Genomic DNA, 9,975 nt, shown 5'->3' with positions numbered 1-9,975 from the left:
AAGGATTGTCTAGAACTAAGGCACATAAGGTTGACATCAAAGTTAAACTATCGTATGCATAAAATACTCCTATAGTATTCTAAATGTTATGTTTGATTCTGAAGTTTATAAGTTTTAAATTTGTTGTCCATTGCAGACACTCCTTGGCATACGTTAGTCAGCTCTTGGACAAATATAGTTGATCAGGCTATATTCTTCCCAGTTCCGATTACATGTCCCAAGGCATACTTGCACTGCACAACTTATTTATAATACTTCTATATTGTTTTAATTATGATACTGACCATGTTATTAGTATGAAATGAATGCATGCCTACTTTACAAAAACTAAATAAATTTAATTTTTAAAAGTATGACTCTTACTCAGAGTGTTTTTGCCCAGTTGTGTTTATAGTTGTATATCAAAAATGGTTTTGATATACTTAGTTCACTATAAACAAAGCTCTGATACCAATCTGTCACACCCCCAAACCAGAACGGCGGAAACGTTCGGGGGCGGAGGACGTCATGTCAAATATCATAACAATTGAATAGTAAAGAAAGTACACACCACCATAATATAAATATATTTGAAAAGTTTACATGATTGTATGTGTTACATGTTTGCAAAAGAAATCAAATACAATATGGTGATCCAAAATATATTAATAACGCCAGCACGTTAGTCTTCAAAAGTAGTTGCTACCTGGTCTAGGGGGTCCCTGAGAATACAAGTTATTTCAAAGAGGAAGTGTCAACATTTAAGTTGGTGAGTTCATAAGTGGTGTTTTGAGAAAATGTATGCAATTCGAAAGTGTGTGTATGTTTTCCAGAAAATCCCTTATTTTCTATTAGATGTATGAAATGAGTTTGAAAGATTGTTGTATGTACTATATGTATTTGAACCAGGAAAATCCCTTATTTTCCTAAAAGTGAAGTGCAGTCTTATTGTTAAGTAAAACTAGTTGTGGAAGTGTTTTAACTTGAGTTTTGATCATGCTGATAATACCCTAGAATATAGTTATTACCCCTCGAGCATGATTGAGTTAAGTATTACTACGTGCATGAGTCATTGTTTCCGCGTGTTGTGAGTTCCTCATAACCATACTAGACGCAGTACCTAATGTTGACGTTTGTCACCCCAAATGACGGACTGTAGCTAACAGTTAGGGTGCGGAGTTGTCAGCCCCGTATAGATCTATACACACTTGTCACGCTCTCCCTCCAGGAGACTCTGGTTATAGGTGAGGACTTTCGTTTGGTACAAACAAAGCCATATGCCATCACATGATTGCTAACAACAAGTTCACAAGTAATATGATGAAAATCGTTCGTATAAAATGATTTCGTTTTCTACCGTGTTACAAAAACGTGATGATGAGTTGAGTTTTCTTGTAAAAGCATCATGTTATATTTGAAATGGTTACTCTTGATATGATGTAGTATTCAAACATATAATTAAAACCTATTTCTATTTATAAAACATATTGTATCCCCAGAGGGTAAAGTTGTGTTGTGAGGTGTTTTGCATGATAATAACTTCATAAGATAGTTAAAACAACAGTATGAAAAGTATAGCAAAAGGTCGATGTTTCACACGATTTTAGTCGTGTGTTTACTTGTATTCCCCCCCTTAAAAGTGTTTCAAAAGCATTTAAAGTGTGGTTGTAGGGGTATGAACTCACTTGATTGAAGTGGTTGATTTGAAGTAGACGAGAGAAGAATCGAGCAGAACTTCGACAAGAGAGAGTTGAAATTTCGGGATTCTCGGGGATCTCGAGAGTATAGAGCTTTGCGTCGTGTTCCAGGAGTGTTACCGAGGCTTCAGGGTGGTTTAGTGGGGCTTTACAGAGAGTATAAGTAGGAGAGAGGTTAGGAATGAGCAGCCAAACTCTAAAGGCTTCGATTTTTATATATAGGCCAAAAATTGAAGTTCACGTCGTGAATTTTGCCAATTCACGTCGTGAGTTTGTCCCGAATTCGTCATGGCATGCGTCACACGTCAAGTGGCTCTGGAAGGGTCAATCAGACTGTTCACGTCGTGAGTTTTCCAAAACTCACGTCGTGAGTTCTGACAGAGTCGGGATTCGCGCTCAAACTTCAGAAATTCATAACTTTCGCATATGAACTCCGTTTTTGACGTTCTTTATATCGCCGCGAAGGTGAGATTATGCTCTACAACTCTTGTTTAGACTCCGTTGGCTAATTTTGAGTTTTTTTAATATATTATAAATATATTACTTATATATTATTTTTAGTAGGCCGGGACACGAAAACTCCGTCATAAATCCATAACTTCTTCATTCGACGTCCGTTTTCGTCAGACTTTTTACCATTGCGCTACTATTGTTGAGACCTTCGATTCTCATTTAGTTTGTTTCGGCTAAAGACCGCTTGATCTCTATTTCGAGTTTTTAGCTGTCTACTGCTAGGTCAAAAACTTCGAAAAATCATAACTTCCTCATACGAAGTCAGATTTTGACGTTCTTTTTACGTACGTTTACGGTTTAATGTTACCTACGACTTTCATTTAGATACTTAAGGCTAAAAGCTATTGTATTGAAACTTCGCGTTTTTCGTTTAATCGGTGTTTCCGGTTTTGTCGGAAATCTTAGAATGGTTATAACTTCTTCGTTATAACTCGGATTTTTGTGTTCTTTATATGTATGAAAACCTTGTTACGATATCTACTACTTAGTATACTCAATTACGGTTTTATAAAAGTTTAAATTTTGACTTGAATTTTGCTGTTGTTACATCGGGCGGCTCAATAGGCATCGTAGGTTCATCCCTATCTTGTAGTAGTAGTCACCTTGTTTCCTCTATTTGACGATCCAACCTCATCTGGATCATCGCTTGTACCCCGGACATTATGATTGGCTTAGGTCCAGTTGCTACCTATGGTGCACATTCTATTACAAGCCACTGATTATAATCTCCATTAACATTTCCGATTCCGCTTTGAGTCCTTACCATGTCGATCTATACACCAATTTAAACATTCCGTGTGTAGTGACGAGTATTTAGATAAGAAAATTTTATTTACGATCGACGTGTAAATTTCCTTATCACTCCGAAAGGTTACATGCCAGTTTTAATACTGTAATCAAACGTTTAGAAATCTGAGCACATAAAGTTTCCAAATCCGGTCGGCAACAGACCATGGATCCGATCATATAATGCATATCATAAATCATTTAGCACATAAAAGTGTGTTATGCATTTTCCCTAAATAAGCTAGTGCTTGTGTGTATTCAGGTGTATTACCAAAATTTATTAGACACACTCCTCACGATTATCGCTTAGCATTCTAAGTTTAAGTCTAGAAATAAATCCTTATTCATATTTCGCTTAAACTAATGCTCTGACACCAACTATGACATCCGATTTTTATGGCCAGAAAAAATGGTGTTGTTTATGATTTATAAAAATCAGAGTACCTCTTTTAATAAAAATGTTGTGGAATTTGTTCCCAGAAAACATGATAAATACGTTATCAAAGCATTTCTGAAGAAATGTATTTTTATTCATTTTAAAACATTTGGGATGTCATCGTGAATACATAAACATAAGCATAAACAGAACTTACATTCCTTATCACTAGTGATTCATATCTCCTTAAGTGTAATGTAACTTCATATCGACACATATGATACAAATAAACTTGAGTGGGTCAGGTTGGGAAACCTGGTGAGTACATAGGGATTCAATCCCACAATGTTATATCATATATATAATTTAGATCTCACAAAATATACAATTACCGCATATATATATAATCGACTCTTACCCCACCCCGTCAATCCTCACAACGAGACTATCCATACTAGGTCTAGCTGGCTACTATCGCAGATTCATAAAGAACTTTTCGAGCATTGCGAAACCTCTTACTTCATTAACCCAGAAAGGTGTGGCCTTTGACTGGGAAGCGAAACAAGAGAAGGCATTCCAGACACTAAAGCAGGCCTTGTGCACCGCACCGATACTATCCCTCCCCGAAGGGATAGAAGACTTCGGAGTGTATTGCGATGCTTCAAACCAAGGACTTGGATGTGTTCTTATGCAGAGAGGGAAGGTTATCGCTTATGCCTCCCGACAGCTTAAGACACACGAAGTGAACTATACGACACACGACCTCGAGTTAGGAGCAGTGGTATTTGCTCTGAAGATCTGGAGGCACTACTTATACGGAACAAAGAGTACTATATTCACCGATCACAAGAGCCTTCAACACATTTTCGATCAGAAGGAACTCAACATGCGACAACGACGATGGGTTGAGTTACTGAATGACTACGAATGCGAAATTCGTTATCATCCTGGCAAGGCCAACGTAGTAGCCGACGCCCTCAGTCGAAAGGAATACACTGGTCGGAGGGTCAAATCTCTGACCATGAATATCCATTCCCACTTATCCACACAAATTAAGGAAGCACAAATGGAAGCTTTACAACCTAAAAATGTGGCGGGTGAATCCCTGCGAGGAATGGAGAAGAATTTAGAAGTCAAGGGTGGCGGAGCCTACTATCTCATGGACCGAATCTGGACCCCAAATCATGGTGGTTTCAGAAACGTAGTCATGACCGAGGCTCACAACTCAAGATATTCCGTTCACCCGGGTTCAGATAAAATGTATCTGGATCTTAAGAAACTGTACTGGTGGCCTAACATGAAAGCAGAAATTGCTACCTTCGTGAGTAAATGTCTTACTTGCGCTAAGGTTAAGGTCGAGTATCAGAAACCGTCAGGACTACTACAACAACCAGAGATACCGGAATGGAAATGGGAGCGGATTACTATGGACTTCATAACCAAGTTACCCAAGACGACAAGTGGACTCGATACCATATGGGTCATTGTCGATAGATTGACCAAATCCGCACATTTCCTACCCATCAAGGAGACTGACAAAATGGAGAAGCTTACAAGAACTTACTTAAGGGAAGTAGTGCGACTGCATGGTGTTCCGATATCCATTATCTCCGATCGAGATAGTAGATTCACTTCAAGATTCTGGCAGTCACTATAAAGTTCCCTGGGAACTAGGCTAGACATGAGTACAGCCTACCACCCACAGACAGACGGACAAAGTGAGAGAACAATACAAACTTTAGAAGACATGCTGAGAGCCTGCGTGATTGACTTTGGAAAGACATGGGATATTCATTTACCCCTTGTCGAATTTTCATACAACAATAGTTATCATACAAGCATAAAGGCTGCTCCGTTTGAAGCCCTCTATGGTCGAAAGTGCAGATCCCCTCTGTGCTGGACTGAAGTTGGCGATACCCAGTTAGCTAGAGGAAGAGTTCCTGAAAGCACTCTCACAGGTCCGGAGATCATACGTGAAACAACAGAGAAGATCGTTCAGATTCGTGAACGATTGAAAGCCTCAAGAGACCGACAGAAAAGCTACGCTGACCAAAGGAGGAAACCTTTGGAATTCCAGGTAGGAGACCACGTCTTATTAAAGGTCTCACCGTGGAAGGGTTTAATACGATTTGGAAAGCGTGGGAAACTAAATCCAAGATACATAGGGCCTTTCGAGATTCTTGCCAGAATCGGCCCTGTGGCTTACAAGCTTAACCTACCGCGCGAACTTAGTAACATCCATCCAACCTTCCACGTCTCAAACTTGAAAAAGTGCCTGTCCGACGAGACTCTTGTTATTCCACTCGACGAGATCGAGATCAACGAGAGCCTCAACTTTGTGGAAGAACCAGTAGAAATCATGGACCGAGAGGTCAAACAAACAAAACAAAGTCGCATACCCATCGTGAAGGTTCGCTGGAACACCAAGCGGGGACCCGAATTCACATGGGAACGCCAGGACCAGATGAAACAAAAGTACCCTCATCTCTTTCTTGTTCACTAGTATCTTTACTACTTTAAATTTCGGGACGAAATTCTCTCTAACGGGGGGATGATGTGACAACCCGATATTTCAACTCTTTGTAACGACCAAAATGGGTCAAGTATTGTAACCACTTCTGAATAATAAAAATTTACTTTCATAATAAAATGTACAAATAAGTTCTATTTAATTTCCTTCTATGATTAAATGTCTTTGAACCATGATCGTACGTGAAAAGAACGCCCAAATCCGACTTCATATAGCGAAGTTATGATTTTTCCAAGTTCGGCTTAGCAACAGACAGCTAAAAACTCGAATCGGAGATCGAGCGACTTTTGGCCGGAATGACCTAAACGAGAATCGAAGGTCTCGACAATGGTATTCCAGCGGTAAAGAGTCTGGCAAAAACCGACATCAGATAAAGAAGTTATGAATTTTCAAAGAAATTCCTTAAACACGATGGGTTTTTAATAAATAATAAAAAAATAATTTCGGAATTTGCCGACGGAGTCTAAACGAAAGTTGTAGAGCGTAGTCTCACCTACGCGAGGATATAAAGACCATCGAAAACGGAGTTCGTATGAAGAAGATATGAATTTTTGAAGTTTATTAAATAAATTAATTATTTATTTTATTCAAAATTCGGATATTATCCGAAGGGGAGTCAGCATCCTCCTCCGAGGTACGCGCTGCGTACCCCTGTACGCCCCGCGTAACTGAGAGGATTGGCCTCTGATCGTCCACGTCGCGCTATCCAAAGAAACCGACCCATCCGACCCGTCCGAAGCCCCGACCCGTCCGACCCGACGTCCCATCCGACCCGGCGTCCCATCCGACCCGCGTACCCAGCAACCCGTCCCATCCAAACCGATGCAGTCGAGGCTTCGGTCACGCATGACGTACGCGTACGCGCTGCGTACGAGCGTACGCCCCGCGTACCGAGGCAGACCAGCCTTACTATAAATAGGATGCGAGGGTTTCCAAAGAAAGGGTTCATTTCTCTTCTCTCTCTCTCAACTTTGCCTCGTTTTCCGTGTCCGTTCAAACCCGAAGCTCTGGTCTTTTTGGCTCAAGTCCCGAAGGTCGATTTTACTCCCGAGATTCCCGAGAATCCCGAGGAAAATCCGTTTCCCGAGATGAAACTCTGCCCGGTTTTCCATCTCGCTATCTCCAAAACTTTTAAGTGATTTTCATACCCCTTAATCAACCTTTTTAATTATTCTAAATACTTTTATATGCTTTCAAGAGGGGGGGGGGATTACAAGTAAAACACACGAGTATTATCGTGTGTTACATGAAGAAACTCTTTTATATACTGTTATATATTCAAATCACATGCGATTTATAAACATTTAAAGGAACTTTTATATATATATATATATATATATATATATATATATATATATATATATATATATATATATATAACATATGTCACAATAGCATTTTACCTTTTAAAATATAATGTTGTTGTAATGCATGTATAAACTAAACTGTTCTTAGATTTTTCTTGTCTATCCTAGACTCTACACCAAAAATCTATACTTTCATAAACAAGTGATTCCTTTTCTCAATATTTCTAAACAAACAAGACACGCTTTTTGGAAACTATAATAGGTATAGTTTTACGAACAGATTTCTAACTCTTGTGTACTAGAAACACATATTTCAAGAAGTTTACTTTCGTATACAAGAACAAACGTAACATTTTAACAAGTAGATCTGTTTTTATACCACGGTTTTGTGAGACACTAACTTCATGTACGTTCGAGTACACATTTCAAGTCCTGTATTATATACCAGAATCCCTTGGAGGGGGAGCATGGTGTTTGTGTATAGATCTATACGGGCTTGACAACCCGCGCCCTGACTGTTAGCTACAGTCCACCGTTTGGGGTGACAAACGTCATAACATTCCAACGCCTGAAGAACGTTGTGTATAGGCATTCAGAGTCAATAGTATGGTTATAAAACTCACAAGGGGTATTAAAAATGCATTGATTTACAAGGTTTTCAAACTCATTGGTTATTTTACATTTACATACATTTTGGAAACAAACATTGGTCTTGAGTGAAGGCTACTTTTATACTAGTAGAAAATATAGGATTTTCTAAACACAAACAAACAAAGATAAAACATTTCATTTCATTCAAACATTGTCACTTAAATACTTATGAAATTCACCAGCTTAAATGCTGATCTACTCTTTCAAAATTACTTGTATGTCCCAGGAAATCAGTAATTTCAGGTATTCATTTCGCTTTTGTTGAAGGGATGCTGCGGCGCCAGTTTAATCTCGTATTTTGACATCATATTGTAATTGGGTTTTGAACATGTAACTTTTGATAAATGTAAACTTTCAATTATATATATGATGGTTGCATTGCTTTCTTTACTATGTATTCATTTGCTACGCTACCACATGAAGTCATCCGCCCCCGAACGTTTCCGCCGTTCAGGTTTGGGGGTGTGACATTTACCATACTTGGGCACAAAGCTGAAAAATCATTGAACCTAGCCGTGTAAGTGATTACGTCCGATCCGGTCATCCTTAGGTTCCATATCTCATGCTCTAATTTTTGGATTTCTCCCCTCGGGCAGTATTCTTCTAGCATCAAGATTTTAAGATCTTCCCAGCTCATGGCATTAGGAACTGGGAGAGATAGGGCATCCACATGTCCCTTCCACCAGGTGAGGGATCGATCAGAGAAAGTGCAAGCGGCGAACTTGACTTTGCTGGTCTCTAGGCATGCACATATCTCGAAGACCGTTTCGGTCTTCTCGAACCATTGCATAAGTGCAATGACTCCTCCTACCCCGTTGAAAGTTTTTGGCTTTGCATTCGAAAATTCCTTGTATGTGCATTCTCTGATATAACCATGGCCAGTGCCATGATTTAAGTGGTTGGTACTGCTTCCAGTTCCACCAGCTCCGTTAGTGTTTATCTGCGTAAGAGCAGCTGCTACTGCTGTAGTGATAGCAGCCTGAACCATGACAGGATCATATTGTAGGGGTGGTGGCGGCGGCGTATGTGTTACGTTGTTGATGCGACGTGTAGATCTACGAGGCGGCATTGCTGCAAAAGAAATAACAATGAAGACAATAAGTCTTTTAAGGATTGTATGGTTTGGGTAGCAGGGGTCTCCTGCTAGGTGGAAATCCGGCCATTGTGTTTGTACGAGAATAGGGAGATATGGATTGTCTAGAACTAAGGCACATAAGGTTGACATCAAAGTTAAACTATCGTATGCATAAAATACTCCTATAATATTCTAAATGTTATGTTTGATTCTGAAGTTTATAAGTTTTAAATTTGTTGTCCATTGCAGACACTCCTTGGCATATGTTAGTCAGCTCTTGGACAAATATAGTTGATCAGGCTATATTCTTCCCAGTTCCGATTACATGTCCCAAGGCATACTTGCACTGCACAGCTTATTTATAATACTTCTATATTGTTTTAATTATGATACTGACCATGTTATTAGTATGAAATGAATGCATGCCTACTTTACAAAAACTAAATAAATTTAATTTTTAAAAGTATGACTCTTACTCAGAGTGTTTTCGCCCAGTTGTGTTTATAGTTGTATATCAAAAATGGTTTTGATATACTTAGTTCACTATAAACAAAGCTCTGATACCAATCTGTCACACCCCCAAAGCAGAACGGCGGAAACGTTCGGGGGCGGAGGACGTCATGTCAAATATCATAACAATTGAATAGTAAAGAAAGTACACACCACCATAATATAAATATATTTGAAAAGTTTACATGATTGTATGTGTTACATGTTTGCAAAAGAAATCAAATACAATATGGTGATCCAAAATATGTTACTAACGCCAGCGCGTTAGTCTTCAAAAGTAGTTGCTACCTGGTCTAGCGGGTCCCTGAGAATACAAGTTATTTCAAAGAGGAAGTGTCAACATTTAAGTTGGTGAGTTCATAAGTGGTGTTTTGAGAAAATGTATGCAATTCGAAAGTGTGTGTATGTTTTCCAGAAAATCCCTTATTTTCTATTAGATGTATGAAATGAGTTTGAAAGATTGTTGTATGTAGTATATGTATTTGAACCAGGAAAATCCCTTATTTTCCTAAAAGTGAAGTGCAGTCTTATTGTTAAGTAAAACTAGTTGT

This window comes from Lactuca sativa, chromosome 8 (assembly GCF_002870075.4).
Source record: "Lactuca sativa cultivar Salinas chromosome 8, Lsat_Salinas_v11, whole genome shotgun sequence".
Classification (NCBI taxonomy): domain Eukaryota; kingdom Viridiplantae; phylum Streptophyta; class Magnoliopsida; order Asterales; family Asteraceae; genus Lactuca; species Lactuca sativa.
This window is presented reverse-complemented; position numbering follows the sequence as displayed.